This window comes from Tursiops truncatus, chromosome 14 (genome assembly GCF_011762595.2).
Source record: "Tursiops truncatus isolate mTurTru1 chromosome 14, mTurTru1.mat.Y, whole genome shotgun sequence".
Classification (NCBI taxonomy): Eukaryota; Metazoa; Chordata; class Mammalia; order Artiodactyla; family Delphinidae; genus Tursiops; species Tursiops truncatus.
Genome location: NC_047047.1, coordinates 81,459,200 through 81,471,629, shown reverse-complemented (window position 1 = coordinate 81,471,629; position 12,430 = coordinate 81,459,200). Strand labels below are relative to the sequence as shown.

Genomic DNA, 12,430 nt, shown 5'->3' with positions numbered 1-12,430 from the left:
CTAGAAAGACAGTTTGTCTCAGCCTAACACTAACTCCCAGCTCCACATTTATGGCTGTTTCTGTGGTTACATTTCTTTGGGGATGTTTGGGGTGGGTGGTGATGGTAGTGGAGGGGGTGGTGGTGATGGTAGTGGTGGTGGTGGTGGTGGTGATGGTAGTGGAGGGGGTTGTAGTGATAGTAGTGGTGGTGGTGATGGTAGCAGTGTGGTGATGGTAGTGGAGGGGGTGGTGGTAATGGTAGTGGAGGGGGTGGTGGTGATGGTAGTGGTGGTGGCGATGGTAGTGGAGGGTATGGTGGTGATGGTAGTAGAGGGGGTGGTGGTGATGGTAGTGGTGGTGGTGATGGTAGTGGTGGGGGTGGTGGTGGTGGTGGTGGTGGTGATGGTAGTGGTGGGGTTGTGGACATAGTTGCTCTTCTACCACCCAGATTTTCTGGGGCTGCTGGTAAGGGGTCTTGGGAAGCACAGACCCTGCTGTTTGTCGGCTAGCTGCTCACGCGTGCCATGGCAGGCAGACGGGAAAGTCTGCAGGAGACACCGGTCCACCTCTCCGAGGCCCAGGGATTCTCAGTTCCTGGGACTAAGATGGCAACCAAGCCCTTTCCTGAGCAGAGACTGACCCCCCACAGCATGTCAAGGAGGGAAGGGCCCGAGGAAGCCCGCTCCTCGTCCTGTCCATTTTATGGGTGGGGAGACCGAGGCCGAGGGAGTCCAAGGGATTTGTCAAAATGGCCTAGAGTCAGCAAAGGCAACCAGAACTGGAACCCAGGCCTCCGTTCTCCCAGCCCCGGGCTCCTTCCCTGAACCAGGCGCGAGAATGCTTGTGGCATCTGCTCACGGGACGGGTGGTGAAAGGGACCAGAAGGACCAGGCAGGCAGCCTGCGGCGACTGAAGCCTTTTTCCCTTCTGGGCCACCCGGGTCGCACTTCCGGAAGAGGGCTCGGGGTCGGCCCCTCCCGCGTGCCGCCTCCAGGCCTCTCCCACACCCTCAGGCCAGAGGCCAAAGGTTAGGGAGGCGGAGCCGGTGCTTGGCTCCGCCCCTGCCCCGAGATCCAAGCGGGGCTAAGACCGGGTCAAGGCCTCCGCCGGGCAGAGCGTGCGCTAGAGAGTAGCGAGGGGGCGGCGTTGGAAGAGCGGAGGCCGGGCGCTGCAGGGCCATAAGGGGGGCGTGGTTAGGGACGGGGGCGTGACCTGAGTGGGTTGACGGGCGGGGCCTAATTGGGGCGTGGTCGAGGCGGGGGCGGGTCCGCAGGAAACTTGAGCTCCCACCCCGGCCGGGCGCCCCGCCTCCGGGCCCCGCCTTCGCGTCCCTTCCTTTCCCGGTCTGGCAGGCGGGCCGCGGCGACTGCAGACGGCGGACTGGCGGATCGGCGGACTGGCGGGCACCTCCACTTCGCTCTCTCCCTCACTGCCGGCTTCCTTTTGTCTTTCTGCGAGGAGATGAGCGCAGGGCCGGCGCGGCGGCTGCGGGCGCACGGAGGCCCGCGTTCCTAGGCACCCTTTCCGGCCTCGGCGCACTCGCCCCTCGTAGCGGCCCGCGCCCGCCCCAGCGCCGGTGGCTCGGAACTTGGGCTCGGGGAGCCGGCGGATCGCGTCCTGCGACGGAGCAGGTAGGAAAGGGGCGGGCTGCGGGGCTGCGGGGAGTACGGGCGTGTGCACCGGCGTGCGCTGCGATCGGGCTCTCAGCGTGTGTGTGTGCGTGTGTGTGTTGAGGGGTGATTGTGTTGCTTTGCGCAGTGGAGTTGTGGGTGACTGAGTACGGTGGTGTGTCCCTGGAATGGCGTGTCCTCGTGCGGATCCGTGTGTGCAGTTGGATGTGCACATTTGGGGCTGCGTTTGTGGAATTGTGTGTCGGGGCGCAGTTGCTGGTGGGGACCGGGGCGGGGAGCGTGTCGTGTGTGAGCGGCTGTGCGTGAGGCGCGTGTGGCAGGGTGGGCGTGGGCGGTCCACCGCGAGCGTGGAGCCCGGGGTCCCAGCCGGCCGGCCCAGTGCGGACGGAGTACAGAGCCCCGGAGGATAGCTGGGATCCGAGGGGGCTAGCCCGGGCTTAGGGGGCAGCCCTGGCTAGCCCTGCCCGGGGACAGGTCCGCGCGGCCCACGTGAGTCGCCTGTATGCTCTGGCCAGGGGAGGGGGCCCTCGCGGCGGCCATCTGCTCCCTCTTCCCCAGGCGGAGGGGCGACGTACAGAGCCCTGATGCGGAGTTAGGAGCGCTGGCATCGCCGTGACTCGCACTGCGACCTGGGCCCGACACGCCACCTTCCCGGGTCGCGGTTTTCTTATCAAGTGGGGACAGTTCCTCCCTCGGGGTCTGTCGTGACGGTTAAAATGAGAACCACTAAAGATGGCTCTCGGCCCAGTGCCTGGCACATAGTAGGTGTTAATGTTAATTGCATTAGCGTCTCTCTTTTAAAAAATCCTTTTGTTTTCTTTATCGTGGGTGGGACTCTTACACCCCCCCGCCACCCCGCGCGTGTTTTGTGCCTCACTCGCCGTCCTAACTTAACCATGAAGCTCCGAGATTCGAGAAAGTTTAGGCTGCCTGCTGCGCCGCCTCCCCGCCGCAGCTCCCGGGCGGCGCCGCCTCGAAGGTGCAGTAGCGCGCCTCGCGGGGCGCCGGCCCTTCTCCAGCTGCGAAGGCTCTGGCGCCCGAGCGGGGGTCCCTCTCCTGGCCGAAGGCAGAGGCTGAGGAAGTCAGGAGCCCTTTTGTTCAACAAGTGCGTAGTCCCCGGGGCGTGCACATCTGCAATCTGAGAGCCCCGGTGTGAAGTGGCGCTCCCCGCAGAGACGGATCTCGGGCTCCCAGGGCACCCTGGCCAGGCCTGGTCACGCCGAAGGCTGCCCCCTTTTCCTCCCCTCCAACATTGATTCCCCCTAGAGGAGCATGATTGCCGGAGCATGAGTCCTGCCTTAGGCCCTGGCACTGAACACCCTCTGGGTACCGGCCCCGTCAACGGCAATCCCCTCTCCCTTTGATCAGCCTTACGCAGGAGTCTGAGGGTCTGCATCCTAGTCCCACGCCTTAATTTTTAAATTGCTTAGTTTCAAACCTACTACTCATTGAACTGCAGTGAATGTGCACACAGCTCTAACCATGATTCTCTCTCTGGCGGAGTCCTGCCAGCAGTGCCACAGCGCTTGCTCAGGCCCAGCAGGGTGAGCTGGCCAGGGCTGCTCTGCCGCTTTCTGCCACAGCCAGTGATTCCTTCCCTCCATCTCTGGTTTCTTCCTCTCAGGACCCTTCCCGGTAGGGAAAAAAAAAAAAAAACCTTCGCCAAGGGAGCAGCTGACCTCATGGTACATGAGGTTGTTAAAATGAAGCGCTGGCAGGGAGTGGGCAGGGCCTGCGTCTGGGTCTGGGTGCCTTTCCAAGTATCAGATGCTCCCGGTTGGTGTTCTCAAGGAAGCTTGTTCAGGCTTTTATGACACAGTAGCAGAAACCTCTGGTTTGTCTTCCACCCGGACCGAAGCCCTGAGATCTCAACAGTGATTGCATGTCAGGGGAACGAATAAGCTAATTTGTTATCCTGATTTGGTGTCAGGAGCATACTTAGAATGGAACCTGCTTTTCGTGTTTCATAAAATGATTTTATATCCTAGAGGAGACAAGGCTCTTGATCTGAATCCTATTCTCTTCCCCATAATCTAATTCAATAATAATATTAAAAAAAATCAGTCTGACTTTCTCTGCTCAGAAGACAGACCAAAAGCTGGGATTTTTTCCCCCTTAGTTAAAACCAGCATTTGCCTTAAGGAAACCAGTGTTTTGGCCCTAGATCTATTTCTGTTTCACTTTTGAAAGGCCTGTAATTACCGAGCTCTTGAGGTTCTATTGCATAATGTGCCAGAGGGAAGGGCCAGGGGCTCTGCCTCCTGCTTGCCGGTGGTCGTGGTGCCTCGTTCTGGCCTTGCCTGCTCCATTTGCATTCCGATTTTTGTAAGTTGGAAAATAGATGTCAACGTGTGATAATAATTTGGGAGACCTGGCTTTGGGAATCAGATGTCCGGAAGGTCATCTTCTTGTGGAGAAACAAGAATAAGTCAAAACCCCAGAAGAACAAAGATTTGCCCCAACTCTAGCCAATGACCCATTCATTTCCAATAAGCCCTTCTAGAGAGAGACTCTAGAGAAATAAAAAGCTTGGACGAATTCCTTCAGAATTTGTCCTAATGTCCCTTTCTGACCTCAGGGCTGTGCAGAATTAGAAATACAAGGGACAGAAGGACAAGGAGTGGGCCCCCGTCGGCCCACACTCCCCAGCCTGGGCCTTGCACTCACCAAGCCCTATTTCTACTTGGAGCTGCTGTGCAGTTGCATCTGGTAAAGAGGTAGTGCTATCATCTGGGGCTGGCACCCCCCTCTTTTCAGGGCTCTGTATGCACAGTTCCAAGGTCACCATTCACATAAAACAGCATGGTGAGGGACTTCCCCGGTGGTCCAGTGGTTAAGGCCTCGCCTTTCAACGCAGGGGGTGAGGGTTTGATCCCTGGTCGGGGAGCTAAGATCCCACGGTTTTCTCGTGGCCAGAAAACCAAAACATAAAACAGAAGCAGTATTGCAACAAATTCAATGAAGGCTTTAAAAATGGTCCACATCAAAAAAGTCTTTAAAAACAAAAAAATACCATAGTGAGTGTTCGTCCCTCAGGGCAGTCTGTATCCCCCTTATTCCCACAGGCCTCCCCGAGACTTACTCTAAGACCTTGCATTGCCACTTGGAAGTGGTAGAGTGCCGAGGTCTGATAATCCGGGGTAATAGTAAGAAGCCCCAGACTTTATTTGGCATCAGACAGCAAGCTTCTTGGCGGCCAACATTCTGTCTAGGTTGGGGATTGGGTTGGTATTAGAATTTAGCATTCCACCAGGCCCTAAACCGTGCTCGTTGTTGCAGGATAATGCTTCCAATTTACGAGCTGCCAACCCAGACTTGATGGCGGATTCTGTGTGTTTTGCTAGTTTGTCAGCCCTTGATGTCATTGTGCTGGGGAAGGAGGGCACTTGGAGACTTAATCATGCTCTCCTTTAGGACGCACCATTCTCCCACAGTCTCGCTGGGTTCCTTTCGTGTTTTCACGCCCACACGCCAGTCTGCGCATCTGTGCACCTCATGTGGCTCCTGTCCTCTTCCCTTTGGGTTGAGTTTCTAACCAGGGGATGACAGAGGGTATATGGAGATAGCAGAGCGAGCTGAGGGCCTCTCGGTGCCACGTGCCCCGTGGAAAAAACTCTTTCAAATCACTTTCCACCAAAAAGAAAAAAAAAAATTCATTGGAATCTACTGGTGTGGGTTTAATGTAACTTCAGGTAATCAATACAGTTTGACGGGTGGAACATTTCTTAGGCACTGAGCAAGGGGCAAGTCTAAAGAATTAAAAAGAAAAAAATCATCTGAAAAGCTCAGTGAATCCTTTAAGAGAGCCTTGCCTCGGCCATGTCGTTTCAAGTCGAATTGAATTTCAGAGGCAGTGCTTCATATCTTTGAGTTCATGACACGTGACTAACTAAAGACACTTAATGAGAGGCCTCAGGCTCCCTCCCCTGCCTGCATCAGGGCAGCAAAATGGCTTCTTTGACCTTTTCATTTTCCTTTATAAGCCTAGTGTACCCTCTACCCCTAGACCCCTGCTCGCTAATCCAGTAGCTGTGTTTTCTGGATATTGGTTTCTCTTTAGAGTCTTAGTACTACACAGGCTGGCAGGAAGCCAGAAGACTGGAGTAGGGGTGCTGGCCTCAGCCTCACCGGCCTCATTAGGCGAGAAGTCTTCCTTGAGGAGCTAGTGATGGGTTTCTGACCCTTGGTTAAGAAATACTCAGGATTGTTAAATTCTGACTCTGGATAAAGCAGCCATGGTCCTGGACACAGGAAAAAAGCTTTTGGAGGTATGCAGTTCCCCTCTTGAAAGTCTTCCCTGATTGCCTAAATACGCTGTTGCCCAACCGAAGTCTCCCCTTGCTGTGTGTCCCCTTCAGCAAGGGAGGTGTCCCCTTGGTCAGGCACCTGCCGTCACGTCTGTGCACTGACAGGGAGCTCTCCCACCGCCCTGACCCCGTGCTGTGTGTGTGCTCCGTGCTACTACATGTCACAGCAGAGCCCAGAGCCCACCGCGCCTGCCCTTCCCCCATTCCCCACCCATCTAGCGGGTCAGACTTCTGCTGCCCCGCCCTCCTCCGCATACCCATGCCTCTTCTGCCCAACGCCCAGCAAAGCCTCATCCCTTAGCCTGGAGCTCGGCTTCCATTTCATCCTGTCCCTTTCCACCCACCCCAACCCCCCAGTTCAGTCTCTTCCTCACTAACTTCTTCTGAACACCTACTGTGGTCTTGCTTCAAGCTGGGCTCCCGAAAGCTGGCCACGGGCTTCATCCCTGCCCCTGAGAGCTTGGTCTTGGGGCGAACATCTAGTGAGCTGGTGGAATTGACAGGTGCTGGGAGGGCAGCTCCCGCCCCGGGCCCGGGCCTGGGGAAAAGCCTCGGGAGGAGGTGTCTGGAGGGAGGTGGGACAGTGAGGGTGAGGCCAGGCAGGTGGGCACAGCGTCTTTCTTCTCTCCCAGCCACACTTGATCCACTAAACTCCTACTCGACCTTTAAAAATTTTTTTTTTAATTAACAGCTTTGTTGAGGTATAATTTATATACCACAGAGTGTACCCATTTAAAGTGTATTAGTAGGACTTCCCTGATGGCGAAGTGGTTGAGAATCCGCCTGCCAATGCAGGGGACACGGCTTCGAGCCCTGGTCCGGGAAGATCCCACAGGCCGCGGAGCAACTAAGCCCGTGCGCCACAACTCCTGAGCCTGCGCTCTAGAGCCCACGAGCCATGACTACTAAGCCAGTGTGCCACAACTACTGAAGCCTGTGTGCCTGGAGCCCGTGCTCTGCAACAAGAGAAGCCACTGCAATGAGAAGAAGCCTAGAAGCCCACGCACCGCAACGAAGAGTAGCCCCCGCTCGCCGCAACTAGAGAAAGCCCGCGCGCAGCAATGAAGACCCGCCGCAGCCAAAAAAAAAAAAAGTGTATCGTTAGATGGGAATTCCCTGGTGGTCCAGTGGTTAGGACTCTGAGCTTTCACTGCCGCGGCTGAAGGTTCTATCTCTGATGGGGAACTAAGATCCCGCATGCTGCATGGCGTGGCCAAAAAAAAAAAGTATTATTCGATACTTTTCAGTAAACTTACAGAGTTGTGCAACTGTCACCACAATCCAGTTTTAGAGCGTTTCCCTCGCGCCGGAAGGCTCCCTCGCGCCCATTAGCTGTCACTCCCTGTTCCCACTCCTGGCCCCGGGCAACTACCCTCCGGCTTTCTGTCTCTAGATTTGCCTTTTCTTCCTATGGTTCCTTTTATAGATTTGGCTCAAGGGTCCCCTCTGGGAGGCCTTCCTGGAGTCTTCCAGTTAGAATTGGCTTCTCCCTCAGGCTGCTGAAGTAGCCAGTGCTGTCTCCCTGTGGGTCGGGGAGCTCTCTGAAGGAGCCTCAGGTCTTACTGGCCCCTCATCTGTCACCTAGCACAGCGCCGGGCACCTGGGATGCCCAGAGCATGTTGGCTGGACTAACTGCAGTGGCCTCCCTCACGTTTCTTTTGTGAAATCCTGAGTATCCAGCAAAGTGTTGGAATTTAAAGCACAGAGCGTGTCCTTGTGTTGTGAGGCCCTGCTACATTATCTCGTTTCAGCAGGAACATGTGAGGCAAATGGGATGAAACCCATTTTTTAAAATGAAAACGTGGAGGATGCCCAGGGCAAAATAAGTAGCCCAAAGCCATTGGTAGATAAGAAGCAGCAAGAATTAAACCTTCCCTTCCAGGCCTATTAGGCAGTAAGGAGATGCCCTTCTGTGGCTTTTCCTGCCATCACCTCCCAGACAATGTAAATTCCTTCAAGGGCATGAGTGGTACAGGGCGCAGCTTCCTTTGCCCCAGTACTTGGCCGGGTAGGAGTGACTCAGTTTAAGTGTGTGGACGTGCAGCAAAGTTTCTTGGTCAATAGATGTGGAGGAAGGCCCTGGGGGAGGGAGGGGGCGCATGCGCCTCTATACATTGTGAGTTCAGAAGTCTCTTCCTGTGTCATTTTTTAAAAATTAATTAATTCTATTTATTTTTGGCTGTGTTGGGTCTTCGTTGCTGCGCGCGGGTTTTCTCTAGTTGTGGCGAGCGGGGGCTGCTCTTCATCGCGGTGTGCGGGCTTGTCATAGCAGTGGCTTCTCTTGTTTCGAAGCACGGGCACTAGGCCACGCAGGCTCAGTAGTTGTGGCGCACGGGCTCAGTAGTTGTGGCTCGTGGGCTCTAGAGTGCAGGCTCAGGAGTTGTGGCGTACAGGCTTAGTTGCTCCGCGGCATGTGGGATCTTCCCAGACCAGGGCTCGAACCCGTGTCCCCTGCCCTGGCAGACGGATTCCTAACCCCTGCGCCACCAGGGAAGTCCCCTCTTGTGTCAGTTTTGTTCTTTGAGGAAAGTAGCAGGGGAGGAGATCCCATTTTACAAATGTGCATCCTGAGACACAGAAATTGTACACCCAGCGTATATAGATCGGTCTGGGTCTGGTGTGTAGACCACCAGGTCACAGATGGTCTATACCACTCACTGATGCAGAGAACTTTCACCGTGGACACTGAGAGTGTCTTGTTTCTTCCTGAAGGATTGGGGTTGTTAGACCCTATTTTTCAGAATATCCCAGGGGAAAGACCAGGGATGGGGTCAGGCAGACCGGGGTTCCAGTCAGTCTTTGCTCTGTTGTTTATTGGCTGAGTGACCCTTTCTGAGTTTGCTCATGTGAGCAAAGGGGTTCTGGGCCCCATCAGACAATCTCATGAAACCTGGATGTAGAGGACCCGGTTGAGTCTGGCTGGTCACGTGTCTGCGGAAGTGGGGACTGCTGCAGGGCTTCCCCAGCAATCAATGTTTCTTTTCAAATTCAGGATTATTAGGCATATTTTGACCCAGACTGTAGCAGCAAGACACATGACATGAGAGCCTGTGAATGTGTGTGTGCCAAGGGTCCTGGAAGGGAGCCGGGAGGGTCGTGATTTGGAGTTCGGGGAGCTGCCGTGTTGGATTGCCCCAGCTCGCATCTCCTGCAAAGCGTCGCACAGGGTCCCTGATGCAGCCACAGTGACCCTGAACTTGGGGCGGGGGGCGGCACATAGAGAGAGACCTGTGGGTTATTTCTCAGACATTAGGAGGCCCAGACCCCCTAATCCCCTCCCACCTTGGGCACTTGGAAAGCGTTTATTAGTTTGGGTGCGTGGGTGCCAATGGGCTGAAGGGGGACTCCTGGCAACACCGGCAGAGTTATGGTTCTGAGCAGCCGTATGTGTGGATCACAGCGCTGTTTTCCCTCCAGCAGCAAAATGCTCAGGTCTCTGCTTCCTTCCTGTGCATTTAACAGAAGTTTCCAGAAAACAGAATTGACGACAGCTCCCCACCCTTCGCTGTCACTCCCATCCTTTCTCTCTGCTGCGCTGTAATCCACTTTTGGAGGGAAGTGAGAACCTCTCCAAATCAATCGTTTTAAAGACAGTCGTTTCCAGTGTCGTGCCGTTTTCTGTATTTACGGGCGTGGCTGAGTGGAGCCGGTGGGGGGTCCCCTGAGGGGCAGGATTGGTGGCGGGCTCGCCCCCTCTCTCGCTCTCAGCCCTCCCCGGAGCGTGGGGCGGCGGCAGGGATGAGGCTTTATTAAAAATCCCTCAGTCGTGCGGTGCCAGTGCCACGCTTTGTGACGCAGCCTGGACGGCCTGGCTCAGCCTCCAGGGGTGGGAGCCCGGCCGTGCCGGCGGCTGCGGCTCGTTTGGGTGTGTTTCTCCTTCCTGGTGAGTAAAGGCAGAAGCAGGCCTTGGACAGACGCTAAGCCCCGGCTTTCCTTCATGCCAGAACTTTGGCATTCTTGTTCTCTGGGGATGGCTTTTTCTCTCTCCTTTCTCTCTAAAGACAGGATAAAGGATTACTGCCTTATTAGCCTACGTTCCTGGTGATGTGCTTTCACCTAAAGACAACATGGCCTGCCTCATTGTTCCCAGAGCTAGCCGTAAAGTGAGAGCTTGTGCATTTGGGAATTAGTTTCAACATTGTTGGTGGGGGGGGGGGCAGGGGAGGTGTAGCGCAGGTAAGGGACTCTAGGTCCTCAGGACCAGGGACCCTCAAGCAGTGTAAAGTCTCACCGTGTTCCTTGCACTGTAACTCCTTCCCCCTGGGTGTTGTCCTGGGCCAGTTGCCGTCTTTCCAGTACAGCCACATCATCGCCCATCACTGGTACCACCATCGCCACTATCATCACCATCGCCATGAGTAGCATCACTATAACCATCATCACGACCACGTCATCATCATTCAGCCTCAGCATTGCTTCCCAAACGTTGGCTACTGCATCACATAGCCCATTTCTGCTGAATTAGCTGTTCCTTGGGGGGATGCCCCCTAGTGTTAGGGGGGTAATGAGGGGGGTTACGACAGGATAGTGGTAGGCACAGAGGACCCGAATGGGTGGATGATGGAATGTCACTCTGCAAGTGGCCTCATGAGAATAACTAATCTGTAAGATTCTTGGAAAAATCTCACCTGTGATGATTAATTTTATGTGTCAGATTAAATTTTATTTTTTAATTTTATGTGACAGGGCTAAGGGATGCCCAGGTAGCTGGTAAACCATTAGGTATGGGATGTATAGGTATGTCTGTGAGGGTGTCTCTGAAAGAAATTAGCATTTGGTTCAGTAGACAGAGTAAAGAAGATTGCCCTCACCATTGTGGATGGGTGTCATCTAATCCACTGAGGGCCTGAGTAGAACAGAAAGGCAGAGGAAGGAGAAATTGGCTCTTTCTCTTGAGCTCGGACAGGCATCTTCTCCTGTCCTTGGACTTCAGTGTTCCTGGTTCTTGGGCCTTTGGATGTGAACTGGGACTTACACCGCTGGCTTTCTTGGTTCTCCAGCTTGTACTTGGCAGATTGTAGGACTTCTTGGCCTCAAATTGAGCCAATTTCTGTAATAAGTCTAGCTGTATATGTATATACAGTAGTTCCCCCTTATCGGTGGTTTCACTTTCCAAGGTTTCAATGACCTGTGCTCAACTGTGGTCCAAAAGTGTTAAATGGAAAATTCAAGAAATAATTCCTAAGTTTAAAATTTTGTGATGGGACAACAGTATGGAGGTTCCTCAAAAAACTGAAAATAGAACTACCATACGACCCAGCAATCCCACTACTGGGCATATACCCTGAGAAAACCACAATTCAAAAAGAGTCCTGTACCACAATGTCCATTGCAGCTCTATTTACAATAGCCAGGACGTGGAAGCAACCCAAGTGTCCATCAACAGATGAATGGATAAAGAAGATGTGGCACATATATACCATGGAATATTACTCAGCCATAAAAAGAAACGAAATTGAGTTATTTGTAGTGACGTGGATGGACCTAGAGACTGTCATACAGAGTGAAGTAAGTCAGCAAGAGAAAAACAAATACCATGTGCTAACCCATATATATGGAATCTTAAAAAAAAAAAAAAGATTCTGAAGAACCTAGGGCAGGACAGGAATAAAGGCGCAGACGTAGAGAATGGACTTGAGGACACGGGGAGGGGGAAGGGTAAGCTGGGACGAAGTGAGAGAGTGGCATGGACATATATACACTACCAAATGTAAAATAGATAGCTAGTGGGAAGCAGCCACATAGCACAGGGAGATCAGCTCCGTGCTTTGTGACCACCTAGAGGGGTGGGATAGGGAGGGTGGGAGGGAGATGCAAGATGGCGGGGATATGGGGACATATGTATATGTATAGCTGATTCGCTTTGTTATACAGCAGCAACTGACACACCATTGTAAAGCAATTATACTCCAATAAAGATGTAAAAAAAAGAAAAAAATAAAATAAAATAAAATCTTGTGATGTTCTGAGTAGCATAACGAAATATCACACTGTCCCACCTCATCCCTCTGGGATCCCCAACCGTCAACATCATCTGCTCCTGACATCCAACCGTCAACATCATCTGCTCCTGACATCCAACCGTCAACATCTTGATGGCTCAAGTGATCCAGGATCCCCAAAGCAGATGATCCTCCTTCTGACGTATCATCAGAAGGTCAGTAGAGGCCTAACATAACATCGCAATGCTTACGTCATTCGCCTCACTTTATCTCGTCACGTAGGCATTTTATCATCTCATGTCATCACAAGAAGGAGGAGATGGTACAGTATGCTATTTTGAGAGAGAGACCATATTCGCATAACTTTTATTATAGTAGATTGTTATAATTGTTCTATTTTATTATCATTGTTGTTAATCTCTTACTAATTTATAGTTTAAACTTTATCATAGGTATGTATGTACAGGAAAAAAAAATAGCAATATAGGGTTCAGTACTGTCTGTGGTTTTAGGCATCCACTGGGGGTCTTGGAACATATCCGCCTCAGATAAGGGGGGACTACCGTATGT

At 53.2% G+C, this 12,430-nt stretch overlaps 1 protein-coding gene across 2 annotated transcripts in view; it reads left to right on the top strand.

Annotated features, from left to right (window-relative positions):
• The first annotated feature begins 1,317 nt into the window (after nucleotides 1–1,317).
• HPCAL1 (hippocalcin like 1) overlaps nucleotides 1,318–12,430 on the top strand; it is a 112,238-nt gene continuing 101,125 nt past the window's right edge. The window contains exon 1 of one of the 2 annotated variants that reach the window (XM_033838014.2): nucleotides 1,318–1,611. The gene's annotated coding sequence lies outside the window, so the exon portion shown is untranslated. The remainder of the gene's footprint in view (nucleotides 1,612–12,430) is intronic. The other variant, XM_033838013.2, reaches the window with a different exon arrangement.